Below are 13,346 nucleotides of genomic sequence, written 5' to 3' on the forward strand. Positions count from 1 at the left end.
TCTACAGCCACAGCAATCTTTCACCAACCTACAAACAGGCACACACACACACACACACACACACACACACACACACAAACCCATCAGTAATCAGGATTTTCTCAGTGGGACAATGAAAAAACAGGCACCTGGTGTGATTATATGAGGTGAGCGCACACCTCCACCCTGTGTGTGTGTGTGTGTGTGTGGAGAGAGAGAGGCTTTTGTGCGAGAAAATAAATCACGGTTTGGAAGCAGCTTAAAACAACAAAAGGTCGTCAATATCGGCCGACGTTTAATCTGTGCTGGAGTGGAGCGAGCCGGGTCTGATCCAGCACTCCTCAGTTTACACCTCCGGAAGACATCGTCCACCTTTTGTGCATCTTTTGTTCATGAGATTCACCTGGTTGCCTTTTCGCAAAGTAGTTGATAGTAATCGATCTTTTTGTTATAATCGTGTGGTGGAAAATCTGATATCGTGACCAGTGTTTCTATTGTAACAAGAAATGTAACGTGTACAAGCATAGTCTTTGTTCCTGTTTCTCTCTGCAGGCGGCTGCTGAAGGTAAACCTGCAGTTGTGTCAGTGCGCATACGTAGGGAGCTAATTCTACGTAGCGCTACGGCAGAGAGGACGGCGTTAACTTGGTGTAAATATTCCCATTACTTTAATTTTTTGGGCGATAAGGACAGGAACAACATCACGATGAAATGTAAGTTGTGCCTGGAGGATAAACGCTCGTCAGCTGTGAAGAGATCTGCTTCATATATGAGGAAGCGTCTTTAGGATGAACACAACATGACCGAGGTGGAGGAAGATACCGGTGGTTCCAACAGCTCCGAAACAGGAACGGCGAGCTTCAAGTTCTGCTAGAACCGTTACCGAGAAGGAAATTAGTGTAATTTTGTGCTTTTATGGTTTCTACGTCAGTTTACGGGTCCATGAGCTGAATTTCTAAACATCACATACTCGGCTATAAGAGCCTGTGTTGTATTGTTTCTTTTGTTACGTAACAAGTTATTATTTAATGGCAGTAATGTTGTAAAGTAATGAGCTACGTTTAAAAGTCCAACATTGATCGTGATGGCTGAAACTGGAGGTCAGCAAGAAAAAGACTCTCAGCTGCTTCGAGTGCTGTTATATTTTTTTCGGGAGGGTAATATCCTGACTGTATCCAGATGGATTTCAGGAAATCTAATAAATAAACATGTCGTGGAGTTTTGGAATTGGACTTAAATCAGATTTCTACAGATGCATCTCAGTCCAGATGCTCGTATCGGACTTCAAATGGTCAGAAATTTGACAATTTCCAAGTCACAATAATGTTTCCTTGGTGTTCTACGTAGGTCAAGGTTGTAAGTTGATCATTTGATTATTAGGAATGCAGCTACTGATTACTGTTTCAGTCTTATCTTCATAATGGTGGCGTGATAATAAGAAGCAAAGGTTGAAGAGAGAGAGCAGCTCCTGTCCCGCCCTGGTCGCCATCCTGCCACTATGACGCCATTAAACTGACCACAGACAGCGATTATTGCTTTAAAGTAATGATCTGGAAGTTGTTCATGTGAATAAATATCTGTTAAGTCTGTAACCATCTCTGAATGCTGTAATACCAAAGATGTACACTGGGTGTTGGTGAGGACTTTCCCAGCAATTATCACCAGCATACAGTCACTGACGTGTTCAGAGTCGCTGGTTCACACGCGACATTAAAGTAATGTTTGTCCTGATCTCTGCTGACGTTGGGAGTTAATGGACATGAAGTGGACAAACAAAGAAAAGAGCGATAACACGGACAATGAAATGGAGGAATAAAGGAAATTAAACGTCACACATTTCACAGGATCTCCAGGAAGCAGCGAGGTCCAAAAACAACACACCTGCAAACGCCGCCTCTCCGATATCACAACTTTAACTTCTGATTCTGAAGAAATATGACATGTAAACGTTGCTTTCACTCAGCGGCTCAGTTTGCAACCAGGCTGGATAACTTCCTGCACAAAAGAAGGACGAATTACAATTAATCAAAGTCATAAAATCAACAATGTTTCGTTTGAATTGTGTCATGATTACACACGTTTTCACTCAAATCAAAAGATAATCTTAGATAATCAATTAAGTCCAAGTTTGTTGTAATTAAAGTTCAAGCGTTCAGTGAACTACATCGTCTCATTAACACCAACATGGAGCCGACTGGGCTCAGAAACGGTCGTAAACAAGACGAACACCAGAATAAATCTGCTCATATTGACGACTGCAGTTCTGTGAAAGGAGAGCCGGTTCTGGTTCAGTTCTGTGAGCTGCTACGACGTCACTGACGACACTTTATAAGAACGTATCTACGCAGTCTGATGTTTCATTAGTCTGATGACGAACATCATGTGTGTGATTCGTGACACAATTCAAACAAGATCAATACTTTATTCTCCTCTCTTCATTCACCACCAGTCAAAGGTTTTATGACTTTTTTGACTTTGATTCTTTTGACTATTGTGCAACCGAAACAGGAAGAGACGTCGTTTTCTCCAGTTAAAGCTGGAACAACTAGAATAACTTTGAAAAGAAAAGAGCCTGCTGATGGAGGAGGTGAAGAGATAGAAACTGTAAGTAAAACAGACGATGTTCACTCGATGGAGACGCTCAGGTCCAACTTATTTATACAACCGGATATTTTTCTCTGACTTTTCAGAGCACTTAGATCAAATTCAGATTCTAGCATCAGAAGGAAACGCTCAGAGGAGGGGAAGCTGAAAAGTTTCCGTGGGTTCAACTTCCAGGTATGAACGTAAATGCTTCCCTGGAAAGAGAACAGTGTACTTCCCCCCCGTTCAGCATCTGTGTTTTACTTTTCTTTTCCACGGCACCAGACTGAACTCTGACTTAACGATGAATCAAAGATGACTGAAGACGTTGGCCGCTTTCTTCTGCTGCGTGTGAAGACAAGCTGCTTCTGAACAATGTTTGCTGTCAGCAGGTGTGAAGCGTCCTCACATGAGCCGCATAGCTCACGGTACACAGCACGCACTAAAACAGCTCTGCTCTTTGAAAGCAAACCCCGCTGACATTTGACGGCTTCGACTCCTATGGAGGGTCCTCTGTGTGTGTGTGTGTGTGTGTGTGTGTGTGTGTGTGTTTGTGAGACTTTGCCAATCACAAACCAAACTCCACCCATCCAAGAGGGTGTGTGTGTGCGTGTGGAGCGACCTTACCCTCCCTGCAGTACCTTGTGAATGTGTGTGAGTGTGAGTGTGTGAGTGTGTGAGTGTGTGTGTGTGTGTGTGTGTGTGTGTGTGTGTGTGTGTGTGTGTGTGGTGTGTGGTTCCTATTCTCTAAATAACCTGTTGATCCAGTCAGGCTGACACTCGGTCTCAGGAGGCAGCCGGCTCTCGTGCTCCTTCCTCCTCCTCCTCACTTCTGGATTTCTTCTGATCCGGAGCTGCAGCTGACTCACTGTGAGTTTCTTCCCTTCAGCCTTCACTCTGATTTCCCGGCACGTCACCGTCACACACACACACATGGCTCTGATTCCAGCTCTGTGACTGTAGCAGCTCTGTGTGATTATCACAGGACTATAAAATGTTTGACTTACTCAGGTTGTCAGAGGAGGTTTTACCACTGATGTCCAGGAGAGTCTGTGAGTACAAACTAAAACTTTTAATACCTGTGAAGTTATTTTAGTTTGATGTCTAGAGAGATGATGATGATGATGGTTGTCTCAAAGTGAAGATTTCATTCATTAAAGTAATCAGCTAATCTACACACACACACACACACTTAAAAGCTCTGTGGTTTGTGATGAAAGCGGTTTGAGATAAGCTCAGAGTGCACATGAGGTCAGAGAGTGAATGCTGCAGTTCTCTTCTGTTTCCTCACACACTTTGTTTTTATAAATATGAATGAATGCATGAAGACTGACGTGGCTTCATTTAAACTCAGGTGGAGAGAAAAAGACCTTTAATTCGGATAAAATGCCACTAATGTTGGAACTTAAATGACACAAAGATAAATACTAAAACAGTTTAAGGATGAATTAAACTTTTCATGGACAGATTGTTATTGAATCCACAGATTGTTTCCTAAAGTAATAAAGTACTCAGAGTATTGCCTCAGTGAGCAATTAAGGAATTAAACTGTTAGAAAAGGCAAATTAGTCACTTGTTTCTTGATTATAAAGTTGTTGGTAACAATAGAAAAGTTGACTGATCTGCTGGAAAATGTACTTCAGCTTCCTGACCTGCAGAAGTTGGACAGAATCTAAATCTGACTAAATCAAAAACATCACTGAAGCCTCGATATCAGAGTCCACACGTCATTTCCTCCAGTAGGAGTTCGGATAATTGTACTGATTCAGCTTCTTTACTCCAGTAAAGTAATAGATTACAGGCTCTGACATGTACTCAGAGTATCAGAGTAAAAAGTCTCCCTCTGAAGGACATTTGTGCTCAAAGCTAACTGAAGCTCACGTCATATTAATAGAATTCAAAGACTATTAAAGTTAAAGGTAGAATCAGTAGGATTTGTCCCAGCTGTTCCTGAACGCACCACAAAGACAGTTGATTGTTGAGTCTCATTCCCAGGACGTCACATAGACACATGTTGGGTTGGTAAAGCGTCCCGAGCAGCAACAAAGAGAGAAAATCAGAAACTCTCTGCAGATACGAGACACTAACACGCCTGTTTGTAGTCACAGAGATGCACAAGTAAACACATTCTTCTGTACATGTTACTTGCAGCTGTGCACAGTTACATCTGAGGCACTATGAGTTTCAGATTTAGTTAAAAAGTGAGCGCAGTGTCTTGCACGTGTTTTTATTTAAATGTGAAGCGCTCTGAGTTTAAGATAATCTGGAACTGACGGGGTCAAACTGTAAATCCTGATACGGACATGATAAAGAAACAAGCTTTATTTTGTTTTCTAATCCCTTGTTTTTTCCTGAGATTGTATAATGCGACACTACACTTTGTTTCTTAGCATAAAAGAATAAAGAGTTTATTTACTTTGCATGAAAATTGCATTAACACTGAATTTAAGTTGAGTTCAGGGGATGAAAAAAGACCCTTAATCAGGATGAACTGGTTCAAAAATAAACCGTATTGTACATTTAATATAATCTGATTATAACTTGTTAATGTGTGATTCAGAGGCAACGCAGTATATAATCTCACAAGTTACTTCTAGCTGATAGTTTGTTCAATAAACATAATTATTATAAAATGCTGCAGTGAAACAACTTGACAACGATCAGAGACTGAAGAAGAACCTACGAAGACTTTCTCCTCCGCACGTTTTCAAAACATGCTCGTTCCTTTAGTCTGAATGTATTTTAGGGGAATTATCAATTCATCATTTGTCATTTATCTGTTGATAAAAACACAGAAAAGCTGTTGACATTTAACTTAATTGAAAGTGAGGTGGACAGTGTTCGGGAGTCTTTTTCCTGCAGTGAATTTGTGAAATATTCAACAACTTCTGACCAAAAAACTTCTGAGAAAAACTTCATCCGTTGCTGCTCGTCTGCTTTGTCATCATGAGGAATCATTTGGGAAAAAAGCCAAGTGCTTCACTTCTTCTCCCGCCAGCTGCAGTAAAAGTGACATAATGTGCTTCTTCTGCACTGTATAACTCTGAAAGAGAGGGATTGTCTGCGGCTTTAATGCAGGAAGGAGCGAATGTAAACACTCGAGGACTCTTACAATGTGACACACTCATTCATTAAACACACTTTCTCCCCTGACTGCATGCTTCAGCTCCGGTAAAAGCAGATTTCCGTCACCTTGAAGACTGACGGATTTATGAGCAGCAGCACTCCTCACTTCCTCATTTCCTCCTGCTCTTTGATGCACGGTACCAAGTTCACCTGTGTTTGTTTTGGGAGGTTAGGAAAGCGTGGAGATAACGTGAGAGGGTGTCAACGTGCACGAACAACAGACACAACCTCTTCACTTATCAATCCTCTGAAGAGATACAGAGGAGGATAAGCTGGTGAAATGACAGAGAGGAATGACGGAGAAGGAGAAGAAGAAGGCTTATAGTTATTCAGAGTTGGTGGTGGATGAAAGGCTGCGAGGCTCCGACTGTAAATCTCACTTTTATTTTAGTTTTCTGGCTCATCAGATGGCAGATTTCAGCCTGAAGACAGTCAAATCCTCAGCAGATCAAACCTGAGTCCTCCCCAGAAGGCAGCACATGTTCTGTCACGTTTCACACTGTACATCCTCCTGACTGTGTCCATTTCCATGAGGAATGTGCCTCTAATTATGCTTTTTCTCTCCCCATTTTCCTTGTGTGTCTGATGCCGAACCACCCAGAGAGATCCGAGGGAAAACCTGAAACCGGAAAGAGGAAGAAGTGGCCGAAAAAAAAAAGAGTGAGAGAAGCATGGAGTGAAGACGCGTCTACGTGTGTTCCCGTGTGTCCGTCTGAGTCGTACGTGCCCGAGCTGAAAGGAAACCATGTCAGCGATACACACCTGGGCCTGTTTGCTGCTCTGGATCAGCCTCGCCACGCAGGACAAAACGCCAGGTGAGACACAAACGCCTCTTTGTCCTGCAGCCAAAACCGACCTGCAACATTCACAGGGATTAAAAAGAACTGCAGGGTTTCCTTACAGAACCTGATCCTCAGAAAACACAACAATCTGTGCTTTTTACAGTTGCAAGATTTTTTTTCTTTTAGCAACAGTGAACTGTCCCGAATTAGTCAGAGGCCTTATTCAAACTTCTCTCCTGAATCCTGACGTCAGGTATGAGCTCAGGATGGAAATATTCTGCCACCACAGCAAGAGAGGAAGCTGTGACACAGCTGAGCTTGAAAGAAACGTGCGTCTGGTTTTGATTTAGTAGCTCTGACCATCATTCCTGAGCGTCAAGGTAACATTTAACTCGGAGATCCGGGACGAGCTGAACATTTTATATAGGTCACTCCAACGCCAACTCACCCGAAATCTGTTCCCGGTTCATGTCATGGATTCACGTGGAAACTATTAAATTCAGGAGACCTTGTACTGCACTTCATTTCAGCATTTTAGTGATTCCTTGTCTGTGTATCTGAAGCCTCAGCAATCACATATTTTTCACTGGACTGGGCTGTAATTTGTCCTGAACATCCAAAGAGACACTAAAGAAACGTGCCAACAGTTAATTTCTCGTCTAGTTTTCCCTCTTCTGCAGCCAGAGTTTGGTTCTGTGTGACATCCAGAAGTTATTTGGTGCCGAGTGACACAGATCTTGTTAAATATAGCTCCAGAGCTGAAAAACCTGCTTAACTTTTATATGCAAATGGATATAAACTCAAAGATTATAAATTGCAACATGAATTCATCGGAGAGAATCCGTGACATGAACTGGAAGGCCCTCGTGAGCTGACATGGATTGACCCACATGCTAAATATGTACATTCAGCTGTCCGTCCCCCACTGAGAGGTTCCATCAGGACGACTGCTGAAAGACATTTGAGCCACGACGAGAATCCGAGCTTTGATTTGGTGCCAAAAAACTGTCGGATTATCTTTTTTTCTTCTAATTTGAGCTTTTGTTTGCCGTTACTTCTCAAACACATCCACGCAGGGTCGTCTCAGCCCCTCCTCTGCGGTCTGAACATGTTTTGACGGCGGCTGCCAGCTCACGCTCACAGCTCTTCCTCTGATTCTCGCTCTTCCTGTAAATCAAAGCTTAATCAGCAGCAGAATCATGACTCACACCTCTGACTCACACCTGCACCACGCAGCGCAGCTCTCGACCGGTTTACCTGCCTGGCTGCCGGCTGCCATCGACCCCCCGTCACACAGTTATGTGGCATTTTGTGCCCTTGATGAAAATCTTGTGTTTTAATCTGCTGAGCAAACACGCTTTCTTCAAGGTGGCCGGCAGAGAGTGAAACATTAACCTGATTCAATACGTTAAACAATCTTAAAGGAACACTTCACCAAACGATAAAACATTCAGTCATCGTCTCCTTCCTGCATCCTGATAGAAAGCTTCAAAGCTGTAAATAACATCTTTTCAAATCACTCTCGAGGCTTCAGGAAGCTTGGATCTCTTCAGACGAGCTGAATGAAGCCATTTTATGTTTCTTTACCAGCTGCTTCAGTTGTTTAGCAGAATCCTGCAACTCTGTTTCACTGCGACGCTGCAGAAATGTTTTGCGGACTACGAGACTTTAGCTGACTTTATATCAGCGTGAGGGCAGGAGATGATCAGTGGGTTTAGATTTTTGGGTGAACTGTTCCTTTAACATATGGTCAAGAATTAATGACAAAACAGGACATTTCGATTTAATTTTGTGATGTGCATATTGGCACTCCTTCAGGCTGCACTGACAGAAATTTGTATTCACCAGTGAGATTATTTCAGCCTCAGGCAGCTCAACAATCAGAGGTGCCTCCGCTCTCCAGTCTGCTGTAATCCAACACTGAGCGGCTGAAATACAAAACTAAATGTAGCCGCGCTGTGGTTCACGTCACTCCGATCTGATTTCAATCAGACGGCCTGGCTGCTTCTCACAATGTCACAATGAGGCGTGTGAAGACTCGAGCGTTTACGTTGGTGTTTTGCCAACTTGTTTTTCCCAAGAAGGGCTCTGACTTCCTCTTTTTTGTGAAATATCTGAGTAAATGCCACTGCAATCTATTAGTCACTGCTGAGATTAATAACCCACCTCCACCCTGCATGTGTGGCAATAAAGGAAAGTTGAGGGTGAATAATTCTTAGATGTCAGATGAAAAAAAACACATTCCTGTTTCAGATTAAACTGTTTCAGATTAAACGAGAACGAGACTAAACGTGAATAAAACATGAGCCTGAATCACTGTTTCCTCCTTTGGTTTGTTCGACCAGGTGAGAACAGAGTCGTTGGAACATTTCGTTGGAGGTTTCAACCTAGCAGACTGTAATCTGAACCATCTGAAGGAAACAACCGAACAACACAATCCGCTGAATGATACTGATATCTGATAGTTTCCTGTACTGTTGACTGAAATCTGTGAATAACAAAAAGAGTTTGATGCTCACCAAATAGTTTCTGTGTACAGCACAGCGTGAACCTAACTACAGGGCTGGTTTACAAACTCCTCCCTACATGTTGACCGTTTTGGTTGATCAACCTGCTGCTGCTCTTCTTAAAGTGTCTCTGGGCTCTAGAGAGCAGACAGGCTGGGTGTCTGAAGGGCCAACTGCCCCTCCACGAGCAGCCGGAAGCAAAATCCGCCTTGAAATAAACAAGTAATCCAAGCTCAGTGCCTGTGGAGGGGCAATCCGCCATCCTTACACCCAGCCTGTCTGCTCCTCCTAGCTCAGAGACACAGCTGTGAGCTCGCTTGCCCCAAAAAAACACAACCAGAGAATATTTTGTTAATGCAATAGTGCTAATTACGATAATGTTAGGTGTTACACTTGCAGGAGACTTGAAGTAGTTGGATATAGTTAGTGATGACAAATATGCACTGAGCACAAAGCACACAGTCCCCTGAGACAAAGAACAGAGCAGCAACATCCTCGTTCAGTGGCTAATGTTAGCACAAAGCACACAGCCACTGAGACAAAGGACAGAGCAGCAACATCCTCGTTCAGTGGCTAATGTTAGCACAAAGCACACAGCCCCTGAGACAAAGGACAGAGCAGCAACATCCTCGTTCAGTGGCTAATGTTAGCACAAAGCACACAGCCCCTGAGACAAAGAACAGAGCAGCAACATCCTCGTTCAGTGGCTAATGTTAGCACAAAGCACACAGCCCCTGAGACAAAGAACAGAGCAGCAACATCCTCGTTCAGTGGCTAATGTTAGCACAAAGCACAGAGCCCCTGAGACAAAGAACAGAGCAGCAACAGCCTCGTTCAGTGGCTAATGTTAGCACAAAGCACACAGCCCCTGAGACAAAGGACAGAGCAGCAACAGCCTTGTACTGTGGCTAATGTTAGTACAAAGCACACAGCCCCTGAGACAAAGAACAGAGCAGCAACATCCTCGTTCAGCAGCTAATGTTAGCACAAAGCACACAGCCCCTGAGACAAAGAACAGAGCAGCAACATCCTCGTTCAGCAGCTAATGTTAGCACAAAGCACACAGCCCCTGAGACAAAGAACAGAGCAGCAACAGCCTCGTTAAGCAGCTAATGTTAGCACAAAGCACACAGCGACAGCAGTGAGCCGTATCTGTCAGGCCTGGTAGCCTTTTTGGACTGAGGTAAGTTGATTATTTGTGTGTTTATTCAACAACAAAGAGAGCTTGTTGAGTGTAGCAAACTTGCCGCAAAAACATTTCTCAGCTGGCCAGCGAGCGCTATGGAGCAGTGGTGTAGTTCTTTGTTTTTTTGAGGATGGACACTTTCGAAATGTATCTTGCTCTTTCTCCAGTCTTACCAGTTTGAATGTAATGTTTCAGATGTGGCTGTGACGTGCTCCGTCTCCGAGGAGTGCGTTCTCCCCTGCAGCTTCAAGCCGGACAGCAAGGAGACCGTCGAGTGGTTCAGGCAGGATGAGCTGGTGTACAAGTTCAAGCATGACACCAAGGTAACCAAGGACAACCACGACGACAGCGACGACAGCGATGATGATGATGATCATGATGATGATGATCATGATGATGATGAAGACAGCAGCGAAGAGCACTTCGAGCACGAGAAGGTCGCTGGCCGCGCATCCATTTTCCCACACCTGATATCCCACGGAAACGCCACGCTGATCCTCCGGAGTTGCGGGTTAAAGGACCGAGGGACGTATCGGTGTCATGTGAAAACCTCGACCGGTGAACACAACGCAAAGGTCATCGTGAAGGTGGAAGGTGAGTTTGGGATGCGGTCACACCTCACAGAATCTGATCACAGTTCAGAACCGGTTTGTTTAGGCGGGTGAGAACGCCGTCATGAAAAAACGGTTTTAAGCTTCCCTACAAGTGATGTCATCAACATGTTGGTGCAGAGGTTTTATAGATTCATCAGAAAGAGAAAAGGTGTTGTGCTTGTTTCATACTTACTGAGAAGGGTTTAACATAACAATCATTACAGAGCAAAACAAGTTGTTTATTAACTCTCTGCAACCCGCAGTTTGAGGTCGTCTCAGTTTCTTGTCTCAGTATCAAAGTTATGATCCTTGAGAATTTAGACGCGGTTAATTTGGCAACACCCATGTTTAACCGTCTTATGAGCAGGTGCAGTTTAATACGACAGCAAACAGCCAGCGAACAGCAGCTTTGTTAGAAACACAAAGTCGTCACTCAACAACAGTATAAAGTACCAGAAAGTCCAGGTAGGGAGGGCGTTGCTGAGGGTTTACGAGAAAGCTGCAACGCTGTTTCACTGACTTTAAATCAACATGGAGGAAGGAGACGATGACTGAAATTACATTTTTGGGTGAGCTGACTTAAGGAAGTAGTTATTCTCAGTCAAACCATGATATTTTTCCTAAACCTAACTAAGTACTTTTGGTGCCCTTATTTTGAAAGAGTATCCAGACGTTGAATGTCTATCATGGAGGACAAACACAACAATGGTGGACTGACGGGTCTATTACAAGGATTGGTTTAATATGAAACATTTTTTAAATGATCTGCTGACAAGAACATCATGTATAGCAAACGTACACTTTGTTTAATGCTAACTAGCATGTTAGCATTTAGCTCACCAGTCTGACAGAGGCACCAGCGTGGCTACAGCCTTGTGCAATAATTCCCTCCTTTTATTCTGACTGCCAGGTGCATAATTACTTCTAAATGACTTCAAGCCTTTTTTGCACACGGATTTCCAGGCCAATATTTTTTTCTCCCCTGGGAGACTCTGTGGTGAGAGTGACGTTAAGGTTCTTTTAGATCAGTCAAGAAAAGTGATGTTTTTAAGAGAGTATTTCTTTTTGTGGCAGTGTTTTGTTGTGTTGACAGTGCTTGAATGTTATCTGCATAAGAATGATATCACCCACTGTCAGGCTATATTGGGCTGTGGCATTTAGAGTCCATCATCAGGGCTGCTGGGAAACATTTAAGCATGCTGTGTGTGTCTTCGTGTGTGTGTGTGTGTAGCGCCCATCCGAGGCCTGTCTCTGGAGCTGTCCAGGCTGAGCGGCTACGAGGAGATGAAGTGCACCGTCCGCAATGTCTTCCCGGCTCCTCGTGTAACCTGGGCGACCGAACCGCCCACTTTAGAGGACCTGAGACCGGTCACGCGCATGCTGCCCGACAAACAGGGGCTGTACTCGGCTGACAGCCGCCTCAAGAGGCTGAGCGGACAACCTGACCTCATCTACATCTGCAAAGTCACGACTTCCTACGGCGGTCCGGCCTGGACTGCCTCGCTCAGGGAGAGAGGTACACACCGTATTTATCCTACAAATGTTAGGTTTCTATCAAGAGTATTCATGTGATTTTGACTAGGGAATCTCTACCTCTGATTGTTGTGCCTCTCAACCCAAACCTTTGCTGTTACTCTCTGGTAGAAATAAAAGGAACTCAAGGGAGAGATCTGACCATCCCCTGCTATGCCCCTCCTTACCTGAACAACCCCTTCCTCCACTGGACCTTCTCCAACGGCGAGGACCCCTCTCACATCCTCACCTACGACAGCCAGTCGGGCAAAGGCGTCTCCTCGCCGCCGTGGGAAAACCACGTGGAGCTGGACGGCTTCAGGGTCCCGTTTGGAGACGGCTCTCTGCGACTGATGGATCCCAAGCACAAGGAGCACACGGGCAGCTACACCTGTGTGTTCTCCATGCCGTACAACACTCACACCGAGCGCACTGGTGTCACCATCGACGATCCTGACGGTGAGGTCACAAACACAACATGAACCAAAGAGGCCTGTGTGCAAACTGGTTCACTGGAGTAACAGGTTCAAAACCCCATGTGAGGACTAAAACCTGACTAATATGCAACAAACCAGCCAATACAAGCTGTAACCTGCACGTTTCTGGAGCCCAATGAAAAACAGGCTCAATAGGTATCACACAAAGATAGAAAACCTGGATATGAACACAGAATAAATATCAACAGATGTCATAAATGATTAAAAATTGTCCTGAACATCCAAGAAACCCAAAGGATGATTTGCAATATGCATCCATTTAAATAGTTGTTGCCCAACACGAATCAAATTAAAACAATAAACATTTTGAGACCACAAAAAGGATTTTCACAATTTCTCAGAGCCAAACGTGTCGTCTTGTTTCACTGGAAACAACTTAAATGTTCCTTTTACAATATTGTAAAACAAATCTTCACGCTGGACACGGAGAAGGTCTCAAAAAATAAAATATATAACAAACTGAACCATTTCCGATGTAGCTTGCAGATTTCTTTAATCTGAATGAAAAATAGGCTTAATAGGTATCACACAATCATGAAGTAGTGGAGAGTTTTTAGTTTTTTTTAAACAAGAGAGAATTGT

This window comes from Sparus aurata, chromosome 19 (genome assembly GCF_900880675.1).
Source record: "Sparus aurata chromosome 19, fSpaAur1.1, whole genome shotgun sequence".
Taxonomy (NCBI): Eukaryota; Metazoa; Chordata; class Actinopteri; order Spariformes; family Sparidae; genus Sparus; species Sparus aurata.